The sequence below is a fragment of the Lactuca virosa genome, chromosome 4 (genome assembly GCF_052849685.1).
Source record: "Lactuca virosa cultivar CGN04683 chromosome 4, Lactuca_virosa_CGN04683_v6, whole genome shotgun sequence".
Taxonomy (NCBI): Eukaryota; Viridiplantae; Streptophyta; class Magnoliopsida; order Asterales; family Asteraceae; genus Lactuca; species Lactuca virosa.
Window position 1 is genome coordinate 311,602,521 of NC_136429.1, and position 18,798 is coordinate 311,621,318.

Genomic DNA, 18,798 nt, shown 5'->3' on the forward strand with positions numbered 1-18,798 from the left:
TCAAGGTCACTCAATCTCTACTTGCAATGAAACATGAAGATTGAAGGCTTATGTGTACTCACGTTTTGGAGATGAAGTCACATATTGAAAGGCTGAGAGTATTGGGTGTCGAAGTCTCAAAGAAGTTGCCTGTTGACTGGGTTCTTCAATCACTTTCTGAGTCATATAGTGAGTTCATTAAGTACTACTATGTGACAGACCACGACATGACCCTTATTGATCTTACCTATTTGCTTTTTGCTGCTGAATCAACAATGATTTGGCCCACTGGAAAAGAAATTTTGATGGGATGATTTGCTCTCCAAACTTCCATGGACATTGACAATGCAAACATTGGAAGTCCAGAAAAGATTTCTTTTTCCAAGGGAAAAAGAAAGGCTAAGTCTGAGATTGTCCCGTGTACCATTCCCAAAGAGTCCATATGTTTCTGTTGCCAAGAGAAGGGGCACTGGTTGCGAAGCTGCCCTGACTACCTGAAAGATCTGAGAAAAGGTAGAATCGAAAAGTTGGACTCTGCTTCAGGTAAGTCTACTGTCAAACTCTATTAGGTTCCTAATTGTTGATTCTTAATACATGATGTGACATGGTTGCATTTTGATGTTTTGTAGGATCATGCAAAGGGAAGGAAGCTTAAAGGATGAATATGTTGAATCTGACCGCGAAGATGGATTTCAATCGCATTGTTCGAAGATCGGATTTTTGAGCTGCTGCTTAGGAGTTATGATAGATTGCTAGGAAATATGTACTAACATAGTTTTCATTTGTAATTGCATTGTAAGGAAAAGTTTTTTCCACATTTTATAAATAAATAAAAATTTGTTTTTTATTATATCTCCTTGCAATGGCATTTTGTGAAAATTGATGTTTATATGTTTCTATGTTAGCAATATGGATTTGATTCTTTCGTTTGTGGTAGTGTCATATTTTGCCAAATAAGGAAAGATTCTCATCACCCAAGTTTCAATTGGACAGAAACTTGGAATCATACAAGTTGTATTGTATGATGAATGGGAATTTTCATCTTTGGTAAAATAAGACTAATTCCTTGTTCACGTGAATATGTGAGTCAAGTGAAGGACTAGGGGATCGGGTACACTGGGTGTGCGCTGGTCAAGATCCACCACAAGAATTGATAAGACTATTCGTCATGATTTACTAAAGTTTAGTAAACATGGTTATTCTTACGAGTTTAAGTATAATTCTGAAACATCGGAAAAGTTTCAATGTATGGCAGAAGGATTGAGAAGAATCAAATTAGATAGAAAGATAAAAGTTTCTCCAATAAGAAAAGATGGGAGAGTACTTTGGTATCGTGTTTTATGATCATCTTAATGTTTTTGAAAAACCATATCACAATTGTTCCTCTAAGGACATCTTAGTGCATTCTTATGGCTAAGAAGAGGAATCATGAATTGTTGAAATGGTTAAATCAAGAAGATAAGTCATACTTCGTTCCCAAAACAAGTATTAGAGTCATATTCCAAGATTGTAACCTTGAGTGACATAATCTTAAGAATGGTTTAAAACACTCATCAAATTTAGAGTAAAATGTTTTCTACTCTTGTACATTTGAAATTGGTAAGTTGTGATGTTTTGGATAAAACAAAGACCAACTAAGGCCAATTGTGTGAAGTGTTTGTCGTGATTAGAATCCGCACCAACTCATGAATATTTGTTTGTCAAGTAATTTTCCTTGACAAAGTGAATCATATATGTTAAGAGGTCAGTGGGAGTCTTAAAGATCTTGACAAGTTTCAAGAACTAATCAAGAATAAACCTTTTGTTAAACACTAGCACACGACTTGAGGTTTGTGACCTATCGTGTTGACATATTCTTGTTTATGTGCCTATTCCAGTTAAAGTTGACTATGCATATGAGTTCTGAGAGTTCTCAATTGTTTGCATAACAACCTGGAAGAAATGGTAGGCCCTTGAGCTGCCAGGTGGCAAGAAATTAAGAATGAACAAGTTCATTACATAAGAGTTTGGATTTGTCACTAATCCTGTCTTTTGATTATGGTTTGACAAATTCACATGGATAGGAACACATACACCATAAAATCTAAGTGTCATAAGGTTTCTCTCCGATTCATGAAAATGATGGTGAGGAAATGCTTTCACTTAGTAGATTCTACGGAGATAGCAGATGTGATATTTGCATTCTCAAATTTGATTATGATTACGACATCCCTTTTCATAATTCGAATTGTGAGAAATGGCAAAAGGTCTAAACATTTCAGACTTATGGTTGTAAGTTCTAATATTGTTTAGACACACATGTGAGATGTCTAAGGAAAAGTGTATGAGTTTGAGAAGCCTAGGTAAAGTCTTATCAAAGCATCTCATATCAGAAATCTGAACTTTGGTAAACAAAGTGAACAAAGTGTTGATTTCTAGAAGTCCAGCTGATTTCTGAGTACATGTCAAAGCTAGTGGGAGCATAAGTGTTATGCTAATAAGGATGTAATTATTATGCTATTGGGAGCATACTCAATTATGGTGAATGTTGCATGTTAGCAATGTTAATTATAGAAAACAAAAATTTCAATTTGCAAGTTGCACAGTTTGAAAAGTTGTTTTGCTATAATTAAGGGAGAGAAAATTATACTTCATTTCAATTCTAAAAGCTTAGATTGAGATTTTGATCACCTTTAGTCAAATATATATATATATATATATATATATATATATATATATATATATATATATATATATATATATATATATATGAATGTTATGTTGGAATGGTTCAACATAAGGAAATTCTATATATGGATGTGTTAAATGCATTCTCAAAATTTGATTATGATTACGGCATCCCTTTTCATAATTCGAATTATGAGAACATGACAAATAATTAATAAAAAAAATATATTGTAGCAAAAGACTGATCAAGTATCATGTCTTTATGTTAGACATTATGAATCATGTCCCATATGCTTCGGGTATAGGATCAATCACATATGCTATAATATTCTCGTGTTCTAGATTTTCCAAATGCTTAGGGCATTAAGAGGGAAAAAGGACTAGAACCGGTTATGACTCAAGTGGTTGAGCAAATGTTAAGGACAATCTAAGGTTCGCCAAAGATTGGTCGCTTAAGGACAGTTGGAAGTATAGTAATGGAAGGACCATATTGACATTTTTGTGAATAGACAGGAGTCTATTAAAAATGAATTGTCGTATGGGAAATATGGAATGTTTCCATATTGGGGGTTGAAGAATAGATGAGAAAGTTATAAACTTTTGTGCAAGAAGGATGTTCAAAGGAATGTACTTTGACTTCGAGACTTCATTTCAATGGAATTGTCTTGTAACAATCTCCAAAGGAATATTTTGTAGTATCATTGGTCAAGTCTCTGTGACTTTTGGTACCTAGACATTACAAAAGAATCATTGCATGATAGTTTAGAATGTAACACTTCCTAGCAGTGACAAGAATTTGGAATTCTTACACTTGTAGTAAGGATTTGGAATTGTGAAATGAGCATCATTGAAATCTTTTTCAATTGATCTATTTCACAAAGTAAGGACCATAAACAAACATAGTGTGCATGCTTGGAGCATGACATAACTGTTGTTTAGACAAACATAGTGTGCATGCTTGGAGCATGGCATGACTATGGTTTTAATTCAAGTATTGAGTTGATTATTCGAAACATTATACAATGAATAATGAGTAATCAATATGACTCAAAAGTTTTGGGGCCATATAGGATTAGTATTATTCTTGTGTTTCACTTTGCATGTTTTGACTTCCCGAATAACTAGGTTATTCAAACCATCCACAGTCGATCATACTTTGGAAGTAGGTATTAAGGCAAGACTGTCACGAATGGTTCTGTAGTTTGTCTAGGACAAGGTGGCTACAGTGTTCATGAGTGCTCCTAGAATAAGATTCGATTATTAGATTCAACCCACGCTCATTTGAATCACTTCATGGATATTATCACGAGTGATCATGAGACGATAATATCTTATATTCTTTAAACGGAGACGTTTGAGTTGTAGTTGTGAGTCGGTTTCACATTAACATATGTAAACGTACCAATAAATTGGTTGTTATAAAAAAAATATCGTTGTGTGTAATTTGATGAGTAAGTACAAGCGAGCATTTGGGTCGAAGTTTATCCATTCATTTTACCCCATGTGGATAAAAGCGATATTTGTGGGCCCCTCGATGATTTAGTGAAGACACCCCTAAGTGCTTGGCCAAGCCTGGACTGATTTGATTTGTTCAATTAGTCGGTCGTCATAAATCGGAAATCGGGAAACAACAGATAGACATAGAGAATGATTAAAGTCCATGTCTCATGTCCATATGATATCTAGAATGGAGGAATATATGATCCCTTATCTAATGGACACGCATTGACTAGATCAGAGTTCGACAATGGCTTTTAAGAGATACAATTGCTAGTCGGGTTGGAGTTATTCTTGCAATAATAGTTATTAGACTTATCCAAGTGGGAGACTGTTGGATTAGGTGTCTAAGCCCATAACTATTATTGGTATGTACTTGACCCAAGAGTAGCATGGTCCATTTGGGTTGCATGGCATCGGAACAATTTGCATAGACTTTTGTGAGAAGACGATATTTATGATTTATTAATATATTATAAGTTCTAATATATTAATATTATTTAATTAGAATTGATCAAGAATTAGTTTGGAATTAATTTTGTGATCAAAAGAGACTAATTAAATAAATGAGGATTGATTTGGTAAATCATTCATTCTTATAAAGTGGGCTTATGATCCATAGTTCTTCATGTTGGGTTAAACCCATGTGGTGACCCATGGATACTCCATGGAGGTTAAAACCCATGGATCATGAGGAATATGGAAAGTCATTAGTTACATGGTGTAACCCTAGTGTGCATACTATATAAGAAGCCTCAGCTCATGAAATTGGCACTGAGGAGTGACTAGTGATAGACACATGAGGGCTAGCCGATTTTGAGTGTAAATGATCTTCTCTCAAGTTATTCCAATTGTTGGTGGTGTTGTGTGAACCATTTGAGGTGCAACACTTGGGGCACTAAGCTCTTTAAAGGTACAAGGAATCAAGCTACAACAAAAGGTATGTCAGTCAACTATATTTCATATTGTAGATACTCCATAATATGCTAGTTAGGATGATACCTTGGAAAAATTGATATTTGCATGTATAATAGAGAAAACATAGATCCAAGGTATATAGGGTTGCATGTACACCATAGGAGTGTTAGAATGCTCAAAACCCAACACTTACCAGCTACAATCTCGATGTGAAAGTCCCCTAAGCGATCATATAGTAGCTCCACGATACCCTTCTTGATGGTACTTAACATCACAGGAGCCACATCTAAAATACCGCGGCTGATATCCATCATAATAAACTCGCGTATCCTTTCATCAAACGATTCGATGCCAAAGCCAGGACCAGAACCTCCTGCTCGAGTGCTCACCAACATATTAAAATGCAAACGTATAGGCGATGAGAACATACTCGAGGGAACTCTCACACTACAAGCTCCTTAGGATCTCCTTGATTTTCCATGATTCGAGTACCGATCTTGTGCTTTCAGTAGTACGGGCCTAATACTACCTTCCACACTTACCCAAACTTTCCTCAAGAACCATCCCAAATCCGCTAAGTCACTTTAATATGGTAACTCTTATAAGCCCTATGATAATCATCATACATATCTCGCTATAACACTCCTTAGGCTCTCCTAGGAATCCTTATCCCACTTGCTTCTGCAATATTAGGAGCCTTTACCAACACTGTCAGTTTCCTTATGCATGCAAATTATACACAATCCCAGACCAAATAGACCGTCATATAAATGATTCTACCCTAAGACCACAACAGACAAGGAACACGAAGTAAGGCTAAATCAATCAATCTATGGCTATGTGATCCTAATCGTATACAATTTTTAAACATACACTTAGAAATTAACTTTACCAACATAGACTCCAGGCAATACATAACATCCAATTCCTCCTAGGCTACAAGGCAACACGCAAATCATACAATTCTATCATGGAATTCCTAAAGGTATCCTTAGACATATTCTAGCATGTAATTCACATAAACGCATAATACTCATGTATGGTATTTTGGGAATCGCTTACTTGAGCATGGCTGATTGCACGCATCGCACCCCTTTCTTTGTAAAAATCTTTTTATAAAAATTATTTTCTTTGAAAAAGATTATCAATCCCTCAAACCAAGGCTCTGATACCAACTTTAAACATCCCAAAAATACTACTAAAAATCTTCATTTTCACACCATCAAAACCATACAATGATTTGTTCCAAAACCAATCAAAGTAAAATGTTTCTCTCAATCATCAAAGTAACCTGATAATAATCAATGCGTGAAAAGTTATTATGGGGTACTATGCAATCAATCTGGGCTCTTCCGTTTGGAACTGGAAGCTCCTGAAAATATGTAGATCACAAACCATATGCACAAAGCTTAGTGAGTTCCCCAAAATACCACATACCATACGTAACATCGGGCCCCACCTATCATATCGGGCCCTATCCAACATAAATAACGGTCCCCAACATACAAAAGAGTCACGCCCAACATACTAACAGGCTCTTCTCAACATACAATGCAAGAGTCACAAAGACAACTAGCATCCTACATAGTATATTGAAAAGACTCGCCACGTAATTGCAGGCAACAACTAACAACTCTCATAGTCAATGTGTAACGCCCGGTTCCTGGTATGTATTTTAATAAAGAACTATTCATTTTTGCAAAGGGACTCGACGAGTCGGATGCCCCAGACTCGTCGAGTAGGAACGAATGAATGGACGTGGGACTTGAAGTCTACTCGACGAGTCGAGAGGCCTCGACTCGACGAGGTGGGCTGCCAGAGTGAAACCCTATTTTTCAGGGTTTGCACCCTATTTAAAGACCTTAACATCCCATTGTGGCCTCCCTCATCTCCTCCCATAGTCCAGAAAACCCTAACTCATGATCTTAAGCTTTGTGAGTGTGTGTGGGTGAAAAAGAAGTATTTTCTTGGTGTTTTCTTAAAGGAGGGAAAGCTAGAAGTTCTTGGTTGAAGGAAGGAGCTTTGGATCCAGAAGAAGAACCCCATTTCCAGCTCATTAGAGGTATAAAGTCTATACCTTGTCCATTCATCTACTAGATCCCTTCATAGAGTTGTTTAGGGCTTTAAGGAGCCATTTTTGGAACCATTCATGGTTGCAAGCATGTTTGGGGTTAAGACTTCAGATCCAGGGTCTTTGAGGGACTCCATGGCATAAAGGTGTTAACTTTATGGCCATGGGAGTCCCATGCATCATAAGAACCACTTTTAGAGCCTTTTTGAGCTAAACAACTCATGCATGGACGTAAAGTTTGTAACTTTATGTGTTATATCGAACCTAGAAGGCCAGATCTATGTTTTGGATGCATTAAGCCTGGCTAAAATCGGCTGTATGGAATTAGACTTTGGGGGACTCGACGAGTCATTCTTAGGACTCGACTAGTTGGGTCGTGGTTCCCCAACTTTTTCTGTTACTGAGCAAAGTTTTTGAGTCTAGAAGATGACTCATCGAGTTGGACATGTTTATGGACTTAAAGATCAAAGAACTCGACGAGTCCAAGGATGAACTCGACGAGTTGATAGAAAATGTGCCGACTTGTTTGAAGGAGAACTCAACAAGTCCAAGGAAGAACTCGACGAGTTCAAACGGAAAGTCCCGATTCTGTCATAAGGAGAAACTCGACGAGTTAGAGGGTAACTCGACGAGTTAGATCGCGAATTCGAGATTCTCTGAATCATGGAACTCGATGAGTTGACGGAGCAACTCGGTTACCGGTTGAAAGAGACTGAAGGGGAGGCCAACACCCAGATATGCTAGGCATTTACCGGTTGAAAGAGACTGAAGGGGAGGCCAACATGTAGATATGCTAGGCATTATATGATTATATGGTATGTGGTATGATGGGGGAACTCACTAAGATTTGTGCTTACGGTTTTCAGTTTTGGTTTTTCAGGTACTTCTTTCTCGAAGGGAGAGGAGCCGGCACGGTAGCAGCGCATCACACACACTATTTTCTGCACCCGAGATCTATGGGATTTATACTCTGATATGATTTTGTTATGACATGTTCGGATTATGGATACATTAGCTTGATATATATTATTATCATTTGGTTTTCAGATAAATGGATTTATATTTGTTTAATTTAAAAATGAAATTTTTGGTCTGTATTTTTGGTATGTTACATAAAGAATGGGTATTATACACCACCTAATAAACAACACACGGTGAAACCTTAGTCCACCTACTAAAACTAGCAATTGACCAAAAGTCAACCAAGTCAAAAAGTCAAAACTCAAAGTCAATGGTCGAAGTCAACGTCAGTTGACCTCTACGTCGTGGCCAACCCATGGCCACATCGTGGCCACACAGCATAATCACGATCAATACAAGCACAACCACGTGGTAAACTACCTCCACGTCGTGGCATCTAGAATATAGTTCAGTCATAAATTTTCACTTCGCCACGCTGTGGCTTTCTACCAGCCACGTCGTGGCTATCACACTTGGACAAATCTTAATTGGTTAAGTCCTTAATCAGAAAAGCTTTTTTCCGATACTCTCCTGTAAGAGTCTTGGGACCTAAACGGTCCATAAAAATCCCAACTTTATAAACATGCATGACCCATACATGTCCTTCTCCAAACTAGGTCAAAAGGGATAAAAGTGACCTAAAACTCAAGCATGGCTACAGAAACTACACCAACTTCTAGATCCGGAAGATATAATGATCAAGGGACCAAGGGGAGTCATAAAGTTCCAAACTTTACTTCTTCCAACCAACCATAACTCAACTATTGACCGAAACATGACAAATAACCTAGATCTATAAGGAAGATATCATCAAGATGGGAGCTCAAGAACTCATAATTGTTCCGGAAGATGCATACAAGGAGTAGAGATGAGTAACTTGCTTGATCTTTGCCCAAAGGCTCCTTATATTTCCTTCTGAGGCCACAAAACACTAAAAAGGGGCCAAGAACTTCAATAGTAGGCTAGGGTTTAGGTTTATGAGTAGGGAGGTTGATGGAGGCTAATAATGCACGAAACCCTAACCATCATGTTGTTTAAATAGGGCCAAGGCCCGAGATTTAGGGTTTACCAATAAATAACCTCCACGCCGTGGGAGACATGTTGCCACGCCATGGCGACCATTAATTGATACGCGCATACTGCGGAATGGCACTTCGTGGTGATCTCTTCACCATGCCGTGGCCAGCCAAAATTACACAAAAACATAATTTAAATTCTTACCAGAAACCGAGTGTTACATATTCTTTCACTATTTTTGGTGTTCATGATATGATATTGATCATAAAATACATGTACAAAACTAAACTTCTCTTGAGAATGAAAGATCGCGAAGAGGAAAAAAAAACATCATTTCAAGAAAAATTCAAAAAATTTGTATTGTTTTGATGATTTTTTAATCAAACTAAAATTCTCCTTCACGCACCATTTATCCCTACTTCCATTATGCCCTTGATCATAACATTCTCTAAGAATAACAACCATGAAATTGAATTATGTGAGAATAACTATTGTGAGAATAACAAACTTTTATCCACTGTTTATAGTTTATGACATGTAAAAAGAATAAGAGACATTTCGTGAGAATGATTGCCATATTATAAATAATTGATACATTCGTTAAGGTCACTAGATAAATGCATACGTATAAATGGGCATTTGTTTGACTTGTCAATATAATCAAATCATATTTATTAATAATTACAAATAAATTTAATCAAAATAATAACATTTATGTTGGATTATTCATAACCGAAATAATTAAAATCACAAAGTAAGATAGAAAATGTGTGTTCTCGGTAACTCACCTTAGAAGTCAACGTGTGTGAAATTGTCCAATCTTAGACGTCTTCTCCTTGTTCTTCACATTCTCCTATAAGATCAACCATATATAATAAATATATGTGATATAAAACATATCAATTCTACCGATCTATAATGGATAACCAATGTATTGACCTATAAATAATATAGGGAAATTAAGTAATCTAACCACTTTTTAATGTGTATTTCATAAAAATAACAAAGTTTTTTTTTCTTTTCAAAACTAACCGTTTCATCCGGAATGGGTCATTTTGGACCCAAAAACCGGCTCAAGCCCAAGACTATAGCCCAATGGTATATATATGAGTCCCGCACACAAAAAATCTGGAATACGTATTCCGGAATTAGCATATCTGAAGCACTATGTACCTGCGTTTCAGACCAAATTTTTAGCATGGATTCGTCAAACCAGGCAAGCTCTACACTTTAGTTAGTTTTCATTTGATTTTCTTAAATGATTTACGTATTCCAGAATTGTATGGAATCGTCCGGAATACGAGGAACAACTCTAGAATATCAGGATTATCCTTTTTTTCTTTTTCTCGTTGTAGGTGTATGAATGTCATGTAAGTACTTTGTAATGTGATTCTGATCGGTTGTTTTAGTCCAGAATGCGGATATTTCAAGGGTTCCGGAATGGTAATGTAGGGTCCGGAACACGATGAATGTGGTTCGGAACCCGATGATCTATTCCGGAAGGGAGGTGATTCGTACACAATAATTTTTTGCCATACACAACAACTTATGCATTATAGAGTTGTACAGTACAACATTTTAAAGCACCAATTGTTGTGTATGAAGAAAAATTGTTGTGTACAAATCATCTCTCATTCCGGAATGATGATCCGAAATAAATATAATTTTTTTCTAAGTATTGTTTATTAACCCATGTTAGTCCAAAGACAAGTTAGCATGGATGTTGTTAAAAAATGTGGGTTTTATGGGCAACAAAGTTGTATTCCATTTACAGGAGCTTTCGGAATTGCGCCTGATATAGGTTAAATCGAAGAACAATAATTTTATAATTATAATTTATTTTTTAAGGTAATGTATTAAAATGTTCTTGGAATTTTGTTTTTGCAGATAAAAATCGAAGATGCTGAGTTTGAAAATAAGATAAAAAATAAACCAGCAAAGGCACCCATAAAATTAAGAAAGAAATCAGAAAGGGTGTTAAAACTTAAAATGAAAACATATAGGACTCCGATAGGTGGAATCGGAGCAAGTGCATGCAAAAATGTTATGATAGACTAGTTGTAGTATGTTTGTTTTTTTTTTGTTATGGATATGTTTAAGGAAGTGCTTTTTATTATTATTAAATACTTTTATGCAGATTGGTTTTTAAATAGTATATTAATATAATTTAGGTATATTTTATTTTTAGTCTCCAACATCCAGTGACTCGAACGCTGAGGATGAGTTGTCTACAGAGTATGCTATGCCACGTCTTGAAGACAAGCAACAACGTCTTGTTGATACGACTGCTTTAGAAATGATTCATGATTATCAACGTGCTAAATAACAAATGGTAATACTAGAAATCCCATTACCGCCTTCACCGGCTGAGGACTAGAGAAAAGTAGCATTGTATAACATCCAAGTTCTCCTCATTACCATGTCTGAAGATATACAAGAATTTGTGAATAAAATGGACATAATCAAAGAAACACGTAGGAAAACTCCAACAATAGATGTTTGAGTCGAATTGACTGATAGTTTCGAATTAATTGAGACCCACATGGAATTGTTTGAAAATCATGAGACATGGCTAGTTTTGTAAGTCCCACAACTATGGATTTTATACGATATCAATTAATCTATTTAGTGAATGCAGAATGTAAACTAAATAGCGATTCAAGAACACATGTGTATATCAACTGCACACGGTTTTATTGACTAAATCGTTTGGTACAATTGAGAACTCTTTCACAGCCGATTACGAGATTGAATGAACAACTAGAAATAGTAAACTTCTTTTGAAAAATCTTTCATAGCCAATTGAGAAACATGTAGGTAAACTTCTTTCACAGCCGATTACGAGATTAAAATCACTATGGTAATTTCGGTCAGATGGGCTCTGATACCAATTGTAAGTCCCAATTGTTCTTCCCCGTGTGCTGAGTAAACTTCTTTGCCATGAACACATCCATAGCTATTTGCCACGTGATGTCTATCTCTTCCACGTCCTCAGGATGAATCTGATCCAGTTCTCCACCCATGATTGGAGGGGCCAAATCTCATGCCAAGAGAGCATTGTAACAATTCATGAACCCAACCATTAAAGCCATGTTCTCTTCAGCTTCTTTTGGAATTGATGAAGTTTGAACTGTAGCTGTGGATTTAGAGTTTGAGCCAGAAGAACTTGAAGGTGCCAGAAGTTGATGAGGCACAACAGGATGAACAGAATATGTTTGTTGAGCTGAGAAGGCATTATTTGATGAGATTCCTAGATTGGAAGTAGAGTAGGAATTCACATGGTTAATTTCACGTTGCTTATCATCTATGTCACATGCCTTGGTTATAGCCATCACTTAAGCAAGGGTAAGCTTGCTCAGATCTATAGTCTTCTTGATCCCTGCCACATTCATGTCCCATCTACGAGGAAGAGAATTCGATAGCTTCTTGTTGATCTCTGAGCGTGGTAGATCGATTCCAGCTGTACTCATCTCAGTAGTGAGAGTAATAAACCTTTGTAGTTGAACTTAAAGGGACTCCCCCAGAACATGATTAAACAAGTTGAACCTCTTTCGAAGCAGGTCCTGTCTGCTCTGCCTCATGTACTCATTTCCCTCATAAACCTCAATCAAAGCTTCCCATAAATCCCTTACAGACGTGTATTCCCTAAAGCCTTGGGCAATTTCTAGAGATAACGTCATGGTAAGAATGGCAAGAGCTCTATCATGTTCTTCAAGATTTTCAAAATCCTCATCCGTGTAGTTCTCTATATTTTTATCAACAACAGTTTTTGCTTCATCATCCAAAGTTGTAATCCTGACTGAACCTCTAAGAATGCTCCTCCATATCTTGGCATCCTTCATTTTAATGTACTTCTCAATTCTAAATTTCCATTCCGGAAATCGATCAGCAGACAAAACCGAGAACACCCAAAACTCAAAGTTTGACCGAAAACCAGGAAAGTCAACAAATGAGTTGACCGAAAACTCCAAGAATCGTTGACCGAAATCAATGAAAAATATGACCGAGAAGAGATGATTTCGGCCGAGAACCAAAACCGAAAAGGGCTTATTTCTAGAACAGATTTCGGTCTAAACGTTGACCGAAAACCTTGAACTTTGACCAAATAACCACCAAAAACCCTTTAGGATGTTGGAATCGAAAACCTTGATTCGTTATTAAGAAGATACCAAAATCCCTTAAATTTCGTGATTTAAATGATAAGGATCCAAAATAATCCCGATATTTCAGATGAAGATCACGAAGAACATGATGAATGCCAAGAATTCCAATAACAATTAATCGATGAACAACCAAAATTTTATCAGTTTAAATCGAAACTTATCAATTTTCGATTAAACCAAAGATCTCAAAACAGGTAAGAATGAATCCCCAAAGTCCTTGAATCGATTGATACCTTAACAAAGCTCTGATACCAATTGTAAATACCAAAACTATGGATCTTATACAATATCAATTAATCTATTTAGTGAATGTGGAATGTAAACCAAATAGCAATTCAAGAACACACGAATATATCAACTGCACACGATTAGTTTGATTAAATCGTTTGGTACAATTGACAACTCTTTCACAGCCGATTACGATATTGAATGAACAACTAAGAAAAGTAAACGACTGAAAACTATTTATACACTAAGTACAAAAGCCTTATCACGGCCCAAGCCCATCTGACCGAAATCACCATAGTGGTTTTGGTCCCCAAAACCGAAAACCCAATAAGCTTATAATTCTAAAGCCCAAGATCTCTAAAAGACTAGAAGCCCAGCATAAACCAATAAATATGACCCAACAAGTTTGCATCGGATATAAGTTCTCAGTTATCGGCCAAAAATGTAATCTAATTTTGAATATGGATATTATAATTTCTTTTCAAACTGAATTTTGTAAAAGGAACTATATGATTATCTAAAATGACAATTATCCTTTTTCATTAACATTATTGCAAAGAGCGTTATATAACCTAATACATACGTACATTAGTTTCAACAAATTAAGAAATTGTAAGGGATACATATTTTATTCCCAATCAATAAAATCTCCTCTAATTCTAACAACATCTGTTAGACGGTCTCGTTCTGCACGCAACTAATTGATCTTATTATTTGCATTTTCGATCCACTTCTCAACCTTTTTCACTTCTTTCATCGCTTCAGCAACCCGTTTTTATTTTCATTTACTTGTTCTGCTAGATCGTCAGCATGTTGATTTAGCGTGCGACTTCTTTCAGAGTCTTTTTCGTTTGCTTCTTCAGCAGCTTTCATAGCTTGGAAAACGTCATCAAGCATTTTATCCGGAAGTGAGAAATCTTGGCCTTCCGGAAATGGGCTATTTTCTGAACAAACATAACAATATTCTTATTCACAATGCCAAACACCATCGTGAGATGAACTCATTCCAATTTTATTTCAACGTTGAGTATTCATGCTAGGTGCATTTTAAGGTCGAAAAGCAATGTCCAGAACAAGTGTCTGAAATAGCCATTCCAGATAGTGGTTCCAGAATGGAGTTCCGAAATAAGGGTTCGTAATACTGTCAGGAATCTATGACAATACTGTCAGGAATTATTGACATTCGAGACGCTGAGGCAGAAGTTATGTGAGGCCCCGGTGTTGACCTTTCCTGATGGCGTTGAGGATTTTGTTGTTTATTGTGATGCTTCTATCACCGGTCTGGCTATAGGTCTTATGCAGCGAGGGAAGGTTATTACGTATGCCTCTATGTTGTTGAAGTCATATGAGGTTTGATATCCAACACATGATTTGGAGTTGGAGCGGTGATGTTTTCTCTCAAGATTTGGAGAAATTATCTGTATGGGGTCCAGTGTACCATCATGGATCACAAGAGTTTAAGATATCTCATGGATCATCTGAATCTAAACATGAGAAAACGTAGGGCTGAGGGATTCAAGAAAGAGAATTGGAAGCAGGAACGAATCAGGAGGGAGATTGACATGTTTTCTACCGACAGCAGTGAATTGTTGACCTGGTGCGGTTGGTCTTGGGTACTAGATTTTTGTGGGATCAGATAGACTATGTTGGAGGAGGCATACAAGTCCAGATTTTCGATACACCCTGGAGCCACCAAAATGTATTGGGATTTGTGACTTTGCTACTGGTGGTTATGTATGAAGAAGGAGATAGTCTGTTATGTTGAGAGGTGTTTGACCTGTCGGATGGTAAAGGCTGAGCACCAGATGCCGCATGGAAAGCTTCATCCTTTGGAGGTTTCCATGTGGAAATGGGAATAAATCACCATGGATTTCATCACTAAGCTACCTCGGACGGCTTAGGGGTTTGATACGATTTGGGTAATAGTGGACCTACTAACCAAGAGTGCCCACTTCTTAGCTATTTGAGAGAGTTCCTCGGCCGAGAAATTGGCCGACGTTTATGTGTGCGAGATTGTCACCCATTATGGTGTTCCGGTTTCTATTGTATTAGATTGGGATGTTCGGTTCACTTTGTTGTTTTTGGTAGAGGTTACACGAGGAACTGGTTACGAGGTTGCATTTTAGCACTGTTTATCATCCGCAGACTGACGGCCATAGAGAGAGGACCATTCAGACACTTGAGGATATGTTCAGAGCTTGTATCATAGATATTGGTGGGATATGGGACTCCTACCTTCCTCTGGTAGAGTTTTCTTATAACAACAACTATCACTCTAGTATCAATGCGCCGCCATTTGATCTTCTCTATAGGAGGAAGTGTCGTACCCCAGTTTGTTGGGGAGAGGTCGGACACATAGTTATGGGAAGGGCTGAGGTAGTCCTTTAGACGATAGATCTTATTCAATAGATCATACAAAGATTGCAGACAACTCAAAGTCGACAGAAGAGTTATGAAGATCGACATCGATCTGAGTTGGAGTTCCAGGTATGCGATATGGTATTACTAAAGGTATCACCCTGGAAGGGTGTAATTGTTGGGTTATGAGCATTCTAACACTCCTAAGTGTACATGCAACCCTAAATACCTTGGATCTATGTTTTCTCTATTATACATACAATTATGAACATCCAAGGTATTATCCTAATCTAGCATACAAAATAATAAATATAACAAGATAGAATACATACCTCTTTGATGTAGAATGTCTTCATGAAGCTTGAGTGCCTAGTGCCCCAAGTGTGACACCTCAAATGGTTCACATAACACCAAATACACTTGGAATAACTTGAGAGAAACTTGAACACTCCTTGAAATCGTCTAGCCCTCACACTCACACATTAGTGCACAATTTCTTGAGCCATGGGATTCTTTTATATGGTGGCTATTAGGGTTACACCATGTAACTCATAACTTTACCCATTCCTTATGCTCCATGGATTTTAACCTCCATGGAGTATCCATGGGTCACCCCATGGACTTAGTCCAACATAAGGAATCTTGGATCACAAGCCCACATATATAAGAATGAATGATTTACACAATCAACCCATATATTTAATTAGTCTCCTTTTGATCACTTAATTAATTCCAAATTAATTCTTGATCAATACTAATTAAATAACCTTATTAATATATTAGAACTTATAATATATTAACCAACCTTAAGTGTTATTTCTCTCATTATAGTCTATCCAAATGCATGATGCCATGCAACCCAAATGGACCATGCCGGGTCGGGTCAAGTCTTACCAATTATAGTTATGGACTTAGACATTAATCCAACAGTCTCCCACTTGGATAAGTCTAAAACTATTATTGCGTATGACTTCAGGAACCGATCAGCATTCGTAGCTCTCAAAAGCTTCTGTCGAACTCTGACCTTGTCGATGAACTCTGACCTTTGTCAATGACTTGTCCATTAGATAAGGGATCATATATTCCTCCATTCTAGATATCATATGGAATGAGACATGGATTATCAATCATTCTCTCTGTCCATTTGTTGTTTCCCGATTTCCGATTCATGATGACTGACTGATTGAACAAATCAAATCAGTCCTGGCTTGGCCAAGCACTCACATGTATCATCTTTAAATCATCGAGGGGCCCACATATATCGCTTTTATCCCGAAGGTAAAAGGAATGGATAAACTTCGACTCATATGGCTTATTCTACTACTTGTTGAATCATACACAAAGGCACGTTTTATAACATCGAGTTACCGAATGCGTTTTCGTGCAATCAATGTACAACCAACTCATAGTAACAACTCATATCTCTAGGTTTGAAGAATATAAGATATTATCGTCTCATGATCACTCGTGATAAAATCCATGAAGTGATTCAAATGAGCGCGGGTTGAATCCAATACTCAGAACTTATGAGCACTCATGAGTGTTGTAGCACCACTTTGTCCACCAACTTGGACCTCTACAAACCAACCCATGACAGTCTTGATTCATATCTACTTCCAACATATGGCCGACTGTGGATGGTTTGAATAACTTAATCATTCAGGAAGAGCGACTTAGTTATTCTGGAAGTCAAAACATGCAAAGTGAAACATAAGAATAAATGAATCATATATGGTATCAAACCCTATGAATATAAATAAACACTTTTATTTATCACCATACTGATTACTCATTATTCATTGTTTCGGTTTTATCAACTTTATACTTGAATTAAAAACACTAGTTGTCCCATGCTCCAAGCATGTACACTATGTTTTTCTTAAACAATAGCTTTGCCATACACCAAGTATGCACTCTATGTTTGTCTATGATCCTTACTTTGTGAAATAAACCAATTGAACATAATTTCAATTATTCTAATTTCACACTCCCAAATCCTTATCGAAAAATGTGAGAATTTCAAATTCCTATCATTTATCGAAATCTGTTTAGATTTTAAACTTATATGCACTGACCCTCCTGTAATGAATATGTACAAAGTCACAAAGACTTGTCAACATTCATTATAAGGTATTCCAATGGAGATCAACTCCTTGGAAACTAAGTCTCATATTCAAAGTACATTGCTTTGGACATGCTTCTTTCATTAAGTTTTCTAATCTTACACATATAACTTCCACCTATGGAGAAAACTCCATATTATAATTTTGACTATCACTTCTGAATAAGAGATGCCTCTTTTCAGAATATGTCAATATGGTCCTTCCAAAATTAGCACTATACTTCTAACTGTCCCTGAGCAACCAATCTTTGGTAAACCTCAGATTGTCCTTGACAATTGCTTAATCATTTTACTAATATCAAATTCTAGACCTTTTCCCTTCTTAATGCCTCTAGGCATTTGGAAAAATTTAGAAATGACAAATATTATAGCACATGCAATCGATCCTGTACCCAAAGCATATGGGACACGATTCATGATGTCTCACATAAAGACTAAACCAGTCTTTTGCTATAATATTTCCATTTCAATTTGCCAAGTTCTTAAAATTCAGATTATGAAAAGGGATGCCGTAATCATAATCGAATTTTAGAACGCAAATAATGGACCCATATATAGAATTTCCTTATGTTGAGCCATTCCAACATGAAATTCATATATATATCCTTGATTAAATACAATTAAAATCTCAATCTAAGCTTTTAGAATTGAAATGAAGTATAATTTCCTCTCCCTTAATTATAGCAAAACAACTTTTTCAACCCCTGCAACCTCACAAATTGAAACTTTTGTTTTCTATAATTAACATTGCTAACTTGCAACCTTTGTCATAATTATCATGCTCCCACTAACATGATGATTATTAGCATAACACTTAT